Source organism: Cervus elaphus, chromosome 27 (genome assembly GCF_910594005.1).
Source record: "Cervus elaphus chromosome 27, mCerEla1.1, whole genome shotgun sequence".
NCBI classification, from domain to species: Eukaryota; Metazoa; Chordata; class Mammalia; order Artiodactyla; family Cervidae; genus Cervus; species Cervus elaphus.
This window is the reverse complement of record NC_057841.1, coordinates 53,417,540-53,429,162: the sequence shown is the minus strand read 5'-3', so window position 1 is coordinate 53,429,162 and position 11,623 is coordinate 53,417,540. Positions and strand designations below refer to the sequence as shown.

At 48.2% G+C, this 11,623-nt stretch overlaps 1 long non-coding RNA gene across 2 annotated transcripts; it reads right to left on the bottom strand.

Annotated features, from left to right (window-relative positions):
* Positions 1–688: 688 nt before the first annotated feature.
* Positions 689–10,388, bottom strand: LOC122684867. 2 transcript variants are annotated; one of them, XR_006338173.1, is made up of 4 exons: positions 10,299–10,388; positions 9,968–10,100; positions 4,368–4,427; positions 689–722 (listed from the first exon to the last, which is right to left on the bottom strand). It is a non-coding gene; the product is annotated as an uncharacterized LOC122684867 (long non-coding RNA). The 2 variants fall into 2 exon arrangements; XR_006338172.1 differs by lacking the exon at positions 689–722 and having other exon boundaries at positions 2,862–4,427.
* Positions 10,389–11,623: the final 1,235 nt, after the last annotated feature.

Here is an 11,623-nt window from a genome sequence, read left to right as displayed (position 1 = left end):
CAGTAAACTATAAAGGCACTTTGATGTATACACCATCCAACTCTCATTTTTCCACTTTGTTCATAAGGATATGATGGCAAATTTCATAAAATATGGGTGCAGTCCTTATTAGAGGGGTTTTGTGGAATTTCCCTAACCTACTGATATAGAAGCCTCATTTATATTTTAAAAATCATGAGCTCAGAGACCATAAAAGAACAATAAACTTGACCAGATTTTTTTTTTAATCACTGAGACAAAACAAAAAGCCATTAAGCAAAGTTAGAGGACAAATCAAAAACTGGAAAAATATTTGCAACATCTGATGAACAAAGGGTAATTTAATATACAAATATCATTCAAATCAGTAATAAAAGGTTAGGCAATATGTTAAAAAAAGGAACAAAGACCTTGAGAAGGAGTTCATTAAAAGAAAAAATATAAATGGCGAACAGAATTTTGAAACAATGCCTAAGTTCCATTGTTGTTGTTCAATTGCTAAGTCGTGTTCGACTTTTTTGACCCCACAGGCTCCTCTGTCCTTCACTATCTCCCAGAGTTTGCTCAAATTCATGTCCATTGAGTCAGTGATGCTATCTAACCATCTCATCCTCTGCCGCCCTCTTCTCCTTTTGCCTTCAGCCTTTCCCAGCATCAGGGTCTTTTCCAATGAGTCAGCTCTTCGCATCAGGTGGCTGAAGTATTGAAGCTTCAGCTTCAGCATCAATCCTTCCAATTTGAATCTAAGAGCCAGACAAGACACAACTGAGTGACTTTCCCTTTCACCAGTAACAAATTACTACACACTCACTTTCACTTTCACTTAGAGGCTTGAAAACACACATTTATTAGCTTATAGTTTTGAAAGTCGGACTTTAAAATCAGGGCTGTACTCCTTCTAGAAGCTTCAGGGGAAATTAGTTTCCGTGCATTTTCCAGTGTCTAGAGGCCTCCCACATTTCTTTGTTCATGGCTCCCTCCTCACATCACTCTGACCCCTGCTTCCCTCACCATATCAACTCAATGTCTGCTTCTCAACTTCCAGCCTCCCTCTTGGAAGGACCTTGACAATGACTTTGGGCTTACCTGGAGGATTCAAGTGATGCTCCCCATCTCACAATCACTAAATAAATCACATCTATAAAGTTTTTTTATGCCAAAATTAACATATTCACGAGGCCTAGGACTAGAACTATAGATAGTAGGACTATAAAGAAAGCTGAGCGCCGAAGAATTGATGCTTTTGAACTGTGGTGTTGGAGAAGACTCTTGAGAGTCCCTTGGACTGCAAGGAGATCCAACCAGTCCGTCCCAAAGGAGATCAGTCCTGGGTGTTCACTGGAAGAACTGGTGTTCAAGCTGAAACTCCAATACTTTGGTCACCTGATGCAAAGAGCTGACTCATTTGAAAAGACCCTGATGCTGGGAAAGATTGAGGGCAGGAGGAGACGGGGATGACAGAGGATGAGATGGTTGGATGGCATCACCGACTCAATGGACATGAGCTTGGGTGAACTCCAAGAGATGGTGATGGACACGGAGGCCCGGCATGCTGCGGTTCATGGGGTCGCAAAGAGTCAGACATGACTGAGTGACTGAACTGAACTGAACTGAGGGCTAGAATATGGACATCTTTGGGGGGCCATTATTTAGCCTGCACAAGGCCCCAGAGTGAAACGCTCTAACTCAGGAGATATAAGTGCCCCTTTGGTAAGCAGAGTAAAGACTCAGTGAAAGGATAACAGAAAAGAATTTTCTAGCTGAAGAGATTCCACATGTATGTGTACACACACCCTCAACTGTGGCTCAGAGAGGTTAAATGACTTTCCTAATATCACACAGTTAGATAGTGCCAGACCTGAAACCCAGACATTTACTGATTGAAACAAGCTGGCAATTTAATATAGGCCATGTGCTCCCATATTCCAGGACAAGGTGTTAGATCATCATCCAGGCAGGACATATAGAGAGACTGAATAAAAACAAGTTCTGCTACAACCCAGCACAGAAGAATGCACTGGACATGTGACTTCCTCACATAGAGAGTATAGAAAGTGATGTACCTGGGTCACACAGGTCATGCACACACACGCTTAGGGTAAAGGCGTAGGGTTTTCCACCTGGGAAAGGTGAAACCTTTAAAGAATAACCCAAGAACTTGAGATGTGTTTCCTGTGGCTTGGGAGACATAGGGACTGGAATATAATTGGAATCCTACAAAGTCTGAAGGAGTGAGGCAGTGGTGAAGTCGCTCAGTCGTGTCCGACTCTTTGCAACCCCATGGACTGTAACGCACCAGACTCCTTCGTCCATGGACTTTTCCAGGCAAGAATACTGGAGTGGGTTGCCATTTCCTTCTCCAAAACTGAAGGATGTGGGCATCGATTCCACTACCTCTCGCATGCTAAGCGAGCACTCTACCATTGAAAGAAAGTGAAGTCGTTCAGTCATGTCCGACTTTTTGCAACACCATGAACTGTATGTAGTCCACCAGGCTCCTCTGTCCATGGGATTCTCCAGACAAGAATACTGGAGTGGGTTGCCATTTCCTTCTCCAGGGGATCTCCCCGACCCAGGGATTGAACCCGGGTCTCCTGCATTGTAAGCAGACGCTTTACCATCTGAGCCACCAGGGAAGTCCGAGGTGGTGGAGATGGTGCAAACAGGACCCGCTGGAGACAATCTGTTGTTCTAGGGTTTGGCGGGGCAGGGAGGCACACACACTCTCATGCTCCTGAAGAGAAACATCAAACCAGGTCTTCAGGAGAGAGGTTCCTCTGTGGAGCTGCAAAAGGACCCCAACAGAGCACCTCCTCACCAGAACCCACGGGGCTGGTGCCTGAGGGAGAAAGGACTCAAAGAACAACAGAAATGTAGTGGCTTCAAACAACAAGCTGTGTTGTCTGACACTGTTTCTGAGGGTCAGGAAACCGGGAGAAGCTTAACTGGATGACTCTGGCTCAGAGTCTCTCACGAGGTTGGGATTCCGACATCGGCTGGGCTGCAGTCTCATCTGGTGCTTGACGAGGCAGGAGCGCCCACTTCTAACTCACTCATGAGGCTGTTGGGAAGAGGCCTCGGTTCCTCTCTGGCTGATAACTGAAAGCCCAACTTCCTCAGTAAACGGACGTTCACACAGGTGGCTTCCCAACATGACCACTCACTTCTCTCAGAGCTAATGAAATAGTAAAATAGAAGCCACAGTGTTTTTTATAACCTAACCTCAAAACACCATCACTCCTGCCATATTCTGTTGGTCGCAGAAACCAACCAGGGTACAAGGGAGGGGAAGAGGAGGTGCTACACAAGAGTGTCCTGTGAGGAGGTAGGGGTTGTTGGAGACCATCTTCGAGGCTGGCTACCCACACCTTATGAGAGGAAAAAACCTGCATTGGGAGCCTGACAGGATCATAGGACACCAGCTTCTAATGGCCACCATACAACCTCTCCTCCTTGCCACCCCGGAGGGGCCAGGATGGCAAACAAGCGGGGGAGCAGGAAGGCAGAGGAAGAAGCAGCTGACCACCTCCTGCTTCCACACCTTAGGTTTCATAAGGTGAGAGAGGCCCTGGCTTAGGGAGAAAAATGTTTAAACGGGACGAGAGTTTGTTGTCATTCAGTCGCTCAGTCATGTCCAACTCTTTGTGACCCCATGTACTGCAGCCTGCCAGGCTTCCCTGCCCTTCGCCATCTCCTGGAGTTTGCTCAAACTCATGTCCATCGAGTTGGTGATGCCATTCAACCATCTCATCCTCAACTCTCAGATGAGAGTTTAGGGTTTTGATATTACATTGACTGGGTCTCTGTACAGTTGCCTGGAGAAGCTCTCAAGGACAGAAGCTCTCAAAAGTAGACGGAAAAAGCTACATGGAATTCCAAGCTGCTTGGAATAAATCATCTTCCTCCTGGCACCCCACCAGGTCCAGCTCATTTAATAAACCAGTAACAATCAAACTCAAAGCCGTAAAACTCAGACTCAAGTGTCGGGATAGGTTCAGGCTTCTTTCCTCTTCACCGCACTATCCCATAGCAGCTGACCTGTGTCTTTCGGTCAGGTGATGGGGAGGGTGGGGGGAGGCTGGTGAGGGCTGGGTGGTGAGAGGGAAGAAACCCGTCTGGTTGCTGAGCTTCAAACTAAACATACACTTTGCTCGATGGAAGTGGTCACTAGTCTTCCTCTTTCCTTCAAACATACTTCCTGTTTCGAAAAGTTGGTTTCTGCTCCCAGGATTCCTTGGAATTCAATGACCAGCTGCTGCTAACCCACCGAGAGAAAGGACTAGAGAAATCCACCCTCTGGAATCTGAAGGTTTGGGCCTCTGATCCTCTCGGACCACATGGTACCTCCCTCCTCAGCATCACAAAAGTTTCATTCCAAGAGAACGTACATTTATGTTGTCTCAGGGGCTGTCCTCATCCATTTCCAGGTGAGCACTGACAGATGACCACTGCAAAAGCAGAGGAGATATGAATGGTGCCTTCACATACATCATTATGCATCTCTACAGGTATCAGAAATATTCCCAGTCTATAAGCAAAGTCAGGATCCCAAAGAAGCGACAGCTATGACAGTTCCAATAGGTGAGTTAGGTTCTAATGCTCCGCGCTCAGCTCTGTAGCAGATTTTGAGAAAGAGTACAGAAGATGGAGGAAACAAACACCGACCTTGAAAAATCTTATAAAATCCAATTGTGCAGACACGTGCAGAGTTATTATTTATTTAACAAATATTTACTGAGTAATACCATGCTGGTCACCCCACTAGACACTGGGATACCTTAAGGAATAAGGACAGGTTGCTTGACCTAAAGCAGCTCATGGGCTAGTAGAGAAGAAAAGAGAGTTAGGAGAGCGATTCAAGGGACTATCCTGGTGGTTAAGACTCCACACTTCCAGTGCAGGGGCGCAGGTTCAATCCCTGGTCAGGGAACGAAGATCCAGCATGCCACACAATCAGTATATATATACATATACATGGATATAAATATATGGCTATATGGATATGGATATAAATATATGGATATGGATATATGGATATATATATATATGGATATAAATATATATATATATATGAACAAAGGAATCATTTACTTAAAAAGAGAGAGAGCACGATTCAATACACCAGGTCAGTGTCTGGTGAAAAGCAGATGTTCATTAAATTTTACTGTGTTCATGAGCTCAGTGAAGATGGGTGATTGCATAGAGATTCAGCAGAGCACATACGAGCGGCTTGGGGGTTCAGGAAGCCTTCCCAGAAAAGAAGGCACGGCACAGGTAATAGTAACTCCTTGTTATTAGAGAGTAAACTGTGGTATAAATGACCTGCTGTTGCTGCTAAGTCACTTCAGCCGTGTCTGACTCTATGCGACCCTATGGACAGCAGCCCACCAGGCACCTCTGTCCATGGGATTCCCCAGGCAAGAATACTGGAGAGCTAGCTTTGCCGTAATAACAACCCCCAAATCTCACAGGAGTAAATGTTCACCCGCGTTACATGCCTGCTCCTGCCGGGAGTGTCCCTGGCTCAGCTCCACGTGTCTTCACATCCCAGGATCCAGGTGAAGGAGCACAACCATCCCACACACGAGGCCCCCTTAGTGAGGAGGAGGGCTCAGAGCTTCTCTGGACACGGCACGCACTGTTCCCCCTCTCCACCTGCGTCCAGTGCATCACACGACCAGGTCCAACAGCGAGCACGTCCACTTCTCCCGGGAGGGCAGGGAAGGCACCACAGTCATGGGCGTCAGCGAGGACACACGCCCTCACGAAAGGAAGGGAAGACAGGATTACGGGGACTGTACTACAAGCTCCCAGCACGTGTTAGTCCACTCTAGCCGCCGCGACAAAACGCCTCAGCCTGGCTGGCCCAAACAGCAGAGCTTTGTTGTCTCGCCATTCTGGAGGCCAGAAATCTGAGATGCAGGCGGGGTGGTGTCTCCCGCCGCCTCTGTCCGCGACTTGCCCAGGCCAGCTTCTCACCGTGGCCTCACATGCTCTTCTTTCTGGGCACACGCCCCCTTGCTTCTCTCTTGGCGTCCAGATTTCCTCTTCTTATAAAGACACCAGTCAGACGGGATTCAATTTAACTTAATCACTTCTTCAAAGACCTTATCTTCACATACAGTTACATCCTGAGGTCCCCGGGCTTAGGGCTTCAACAGAAGAATTTGGACACAACGTACCCATCACCCACCGTAAGTACCACAGGGGTTCACAGAGGCTGAGAACACTGAGGCACCAGGAAAGGCCCCCAGAGGGGCCAACCAGGACCCGGGGCGGCAGCGGATGAGTGGAGAGGAAGGGACGTGATTGCAGGCCGGAGAAGCGACAGGACCAAGGGCCCAAGCAGAAGGAAGCAAGATGAGCTTGTGGACTGATGAGGAAATGGAGCTTTTGAGAGGGGAGGGAAGCAGAAGCGTAAAAGCCCAGAAACTCTGAGCTCTGAGTGGGCAGCCCAGTGGGGAAGGGTGAAGAATTACAAGAGAGGGGGTGGCATGGTTGAACCTGCTAATTCGGGAAGATTCCTCTGGAACTGGTGCTGAGGATAAGGACAGAAGTTCACAGAGGGAGACATAAACATCTTCATCAACAAAGAAATCACGGCAGATATTTGCTCAGGGGAAAAAAGGCAAACAAAATTTCAGAGCAGCAAAGTCTCTGGACCGCCCACCCCCCACCCCACCCCCCCCCCCCCCCCCGCCAATCAGCCCAGGCTCTCCTCAGACCATTTAGGCATTTCTTCCTGTCTCATGCAGATGTGAATTCAAATTTAATGAATTTTGGTTCCCCCAGAGTTATGAAATAACTACAAAAATGTGACCCCAGAGGTCCAAATTCTGCATGATATCATTATTATTGTGGGATTTTATTAAAAGACAAAAATCATCTAAATCAGAAGGGAGAATTACAAGGGTTAATATTTGCACCACCACCCCCCCAAAAAAAAACAGAAAAAATTGAATTATATTTTTTTGCACCGAACACTCCCAGCACCACCATCATCCTACCCTCTTGTTGATGAGCCATCTCTGTTTAATTTAAATTGAGAGCTGACTGGGGAAAGGAAAAAAAAAGGTCTAATTCTGTTCTCTGACAACGCCCGCTGCTCTCAATGGTGAACAATTGATGTTAAAAATAATGATGATAATAGTGATTATTCCTGCATGTCATGCTCAGTACGGGTCACATCTCCATCCAGAATGACATAATAAGCAGACACACAACCCCATACTGAAATTTGCAATCATCAGTAGAGCTGCTTGGACCCAGGAAAATGGAAGAGAACGTGGTCTCGTGTTGGGCTGCTCAAACCTGCGGAGTCATCACAAGTCCTGCCAAGAACTGCCTGCTGATGGCCTGGCAGGGAAGTGGGGAGAAGGGAGACAGCTGTCAGATTCCCATCCTGCGCCCCTCACAGTGGGCACCACGGAACAGGTGCCAGGCGGGCACGTAACAGAAGCACCCAGGACAATCCACTCTCCCCACGCAGTTGGAACAAGGCTGCTGGATGATGAGGAAAAGCTCCACCCATCCTCTTCAGGACAACAGCTGCCTTCTAAGCAGCAACATTTAATTCAATAGCTTCCAGTGTGGCTTTGCAAAGTGATTCCTCTGAGAATGGACCATTGCCGGAGGTGCATGGGGTGGCCATGCCTTTGCACGCTAGCTCCTGTTACAGTGTGGAGAGAAGGCTGGAAGAAAACTGAATATTCAGAGCAGCAGAGGTGTCAGTAACATGAAACTGACTAGCCTGTGCCAAGAACCGCAGCAAGGTCAGAGCTAGCGCATTGGGCTTCCTGCCGGGGGAGTATCTAAAAACATCTCTGCAGCCTAGGTCAGAGGCAGTAGCCCCACTAAGGACACCTCTATATGCATGTTTCCACGTGCATGTGAATGTATCTCCACAAGCCCTCCAGGAAAGCAAGATGGCATCATAGCCAAGGAGATGCCCTCTGCAGCCAGGTGGGCTGAGTTCAAATCCTCGCTTGTGGTATATGAACTTGAGGGTGAAACTTTGCATTTATCTCTGTGGTTTGAACACCTGAATCTGCCCTTCTATAAGGTTGACCTGCATCTTAAACAGCCTTGTGGACTTGGGCAGAACACTTGACCTGTCTATAAGTAGATGATGCTGACCTAAGTTCTAAGTAAGATAATGTACACAGCCTACTTAGAACTGGGGTGTGAGAAGACCTCAAGAAGCAACAAAAATCTTGAATCTCCATTATGCTTCTTATCACCTCATATTCTAATTTTAAAACATGTTTCTATTTTGCCCATACTGTTCTTTTAAACAACAAAATGTGAGTTCCTCCAGTTCCCAGGGCTATACTTTGTCAGTGGATACATCCCAGGACCTAGCCTAGCAAGGCGCCTGGCTGACCAGAAGCAGATAATTGGTGAATGGATGAGGGGTCAAAGTCACTGGGGATGATGAGTCTGGGAAAAAAAGAAAGCAGACAGGAGGTAACGATTTGTTTCACAAACATAGAGGAAAGGCTCCTATTTGGAAGGGAGAGCCAGCGAATTCCGGGGCGCCTGGGGGAAAAAGAACAAGATTGGAGGTGGAGTGTTACAAGGAAATTAACATGAGATCCAAATACGAAAGGACGTTGTTATGATCCCACAGGTGGAGGGGCGGGGGAGGAGCCTCCGCCTTCGGGGGAGCGAGGGGGTCTGCCTTGAACATACGCCTCATCAGGTCTAGGAGGGAGACACAGAGGCAGCCCCTCGCTGGATTTAATGAGTCAGTCACAGAGCAGCCGCAGGAGACCTGTGGCGTCACGGTTGTAGAGTGAAGCAAAAACAGATGGTGCCTTCTACCTTTTCCCTCCGAAATTCCAAACTCACACACACACAAAGAAAAGCTCTGCGAAGGGTTCCCTCCCGGTTTCACTGTAATGATTTTAAAAAGATGTCCTCACGTGGGAAAGGAGCCGCAGAGCCAAAGATGGGCTGGCGCGGAGGGAGAGCGGCATGGACGTGCCAAAGCATCAGAAAGGCTCTCCAAGGAGACGAGGCCTTGGGAAAGCCTCGCCCCCACCCGCTCCAGCCCCGTGTCTGCCAAGGCCAGTCTCCCGGGTCTGCCAAGACAGTGCCACTCCCACGGGCTGGGGCCACCCCCGGAGCCAGAAGATGCCAGCCGTGAAGGACATTCGCCCAGACAGAACCGTGATAGTCCTGCAATTCTGGACGCCTTCATCCTCAATTAGCCTCGCGGGCTCCCGGGCCGAGCCCAGCTCCACCAGCCTCCAGGGCTGGGTGCTCACAGCCGAGGCAGCAGAGACACGGACTCGGGGGAGGGGCGGAGGGGGTGGGGCTGGCCTCCCCCGGGTCCCCGCAGGCGGCTTGCAGCCCTCGCTCTCACGCGCTGGCTCTGATCGACCGACCTCGGAGCAGGCAGCCTTCTCGGCTACCACGGGGTGCTAATTATAGCCAGGCCCATCCCTGCACTTCCTCTCTCAGAGGCCGGAGCCCGGCTGCGCGCGGCGTCGCTGCACCTGTGTTGGTTACAGCGGTTTCCGGTGCCGCGCGGCGCGGAGCTGGTTAAAAGTCAGCGGTGCCCTGGGCTCCTCTCACAGGGCTGCCCCCCCACCCCGGGTCCGCTTCCCCTTCCCCCTCGGGCTGTCCTCTCTCCCTTTCTACTTTCTTCCCCGGCCCCACGCTCCTTTTTCCACTCTTCCCCTCCTACAAAGTTCTGTCTCCCTTCCCTTCACCCCACACCTGGAAGCATCAGCGCTGGTTGTTACATTTTACAGTAGGAGGCAGCTGACCTCTACTCCCAGGATCGTGTTTTGTTTCAAGAAAGAGATTACGCACCTGGTGTGTGCCCCAGACACTGTGCACGTCTACACAGGGTGTGTGTCTGTGTGTGTGTGTGTGTGTGGCTGTCCCCAAACTCTGCTAAAGGGGCATGGTCCCCTTTAAATTTCACTTCCCCCCAGTCACGTTTACTCTCGGGTCCAGAACCCTTCAAAATGGACCATACCTCTTTTCTCCTGCCTTCCAGAACAGCCTCTCAAAGCCCAGCTCGCAAATCCCGCCCTTTCCCCTTCTCAGGGGCTGTGCGCCTACAGTTATCAGCTCTCCCTCCTGAATCTTCAGTCTCTTCTCGATTCTTCCTGTCAACCGAAGAACATGCCTTAGGGTTTTTTTTTCTTCACCGAACAAAGCAGAACACCCGGAACCCGACAGCTGCCTTGAGCTTCCAGCCCCCATCGCTGCTACAGGTCACAGAAAACCCAAGAGAGCCGTCTACACTGGCTCCGTTTCCTCACCTCCCACTGGCCCATCCACCCATTCCTTTGGGATTTCCGCACCTTTCACTTCACTGCAACAGCCTGGGCCACATCCCAAGCGATCCCCACAATGCCAGTTCCGGTGGCCCCTTCTCTGCCCTCATCTTTCTCGGTTCTCTCAGCAGTGGTTCACTGCTGCAGACGGACCATGTGATATTGCAGATCAGCATCTGTTAGATGCAGATGTTCACTTCTCCCACCGGAAACTCTTTTCTCTTAAATTCCATGAGCACACATGCCGGGCTCCTTGTCTACCCAGTTGCCAAATACATAAACCTCTCACAGCCCAGTCCCATAATTCTTCTCTTTCTCTTTTAAGGGGATCTCATCTGTTCTCATGTTTTTAAGTACATTTTATACCAACTTTTGAATGTATAACTCCAATCTTGTCCATATCCAATAGGCATCTCAGAAGTATCACATCTAAATTGTGATTGTCGAAACTCCTTTCTAAGTCTCTTCTTCCACCAGGGGCCACCCTATCAGGAAATTGCAGCTCCACTCACCCTGTTACTTGAAGCACCAACCTCTGCCTTCTTTTCCTTCACTCCACCCATCAAGTTCTCTTTGTTCAGCCTCCAATATACAGTCCAAATCTCCTCTCCAATTCCAAAACCTCCACTCTAGCCTAAGCTACCTTCTTTCCATTAAGACACTGCAATGAATGTTCTCTTATTCTACATCATTCCATCTTGCCAGTCTCTAGGCCTTTCTTCACATAGCAAAGCATAAGGATCCTTGTAACACACTTGTCTAAGAATGTTACCTCTTGTAACAACCTTCCAGGGGCTTCCTATTGTTCCTGGAACAGTATCTGACACGTAGTAAGAGTTCAATAAATAATTGTTGGGTGAATGAATAGATGAATGCTCAGCCGGGTTCATGTGACCAAGGCACAAGAATGAATGATCGTAAGTTGCCGAGGGGAATTGGTTGTGTTGTTCTTTGCACATTGTTTAGTTTTGATCATTGTCTGATGGATGAATAACAGCTGCCACTTATTAAATGTGTCTAGTACTAAACTATGAAGTTGGGTCTATCCATCTTCCCTATTTACATGACAACACAGCTAGTGAGTGCCTGAGATGGGTTTATTTTTTATTTATATTTTTGTATTGAAGCGTAGTTGATTCATAATGTTTCAGATGTACACCACAGTGATTCAGTCAAATATATTCTTTTTTAGATTATTTTCCATTATAGGTTATTACAAGATATTGAATACAGTTCCCTGTGCTATATGGTAGGTCTTTGTTGTTTGTTTTATATATAGTAGTATATTTATCTGTAAATCCCAAATTCCCAATTTATCCCTTCCCTAGTCTTTCTCCTTTGGTAATCATAAG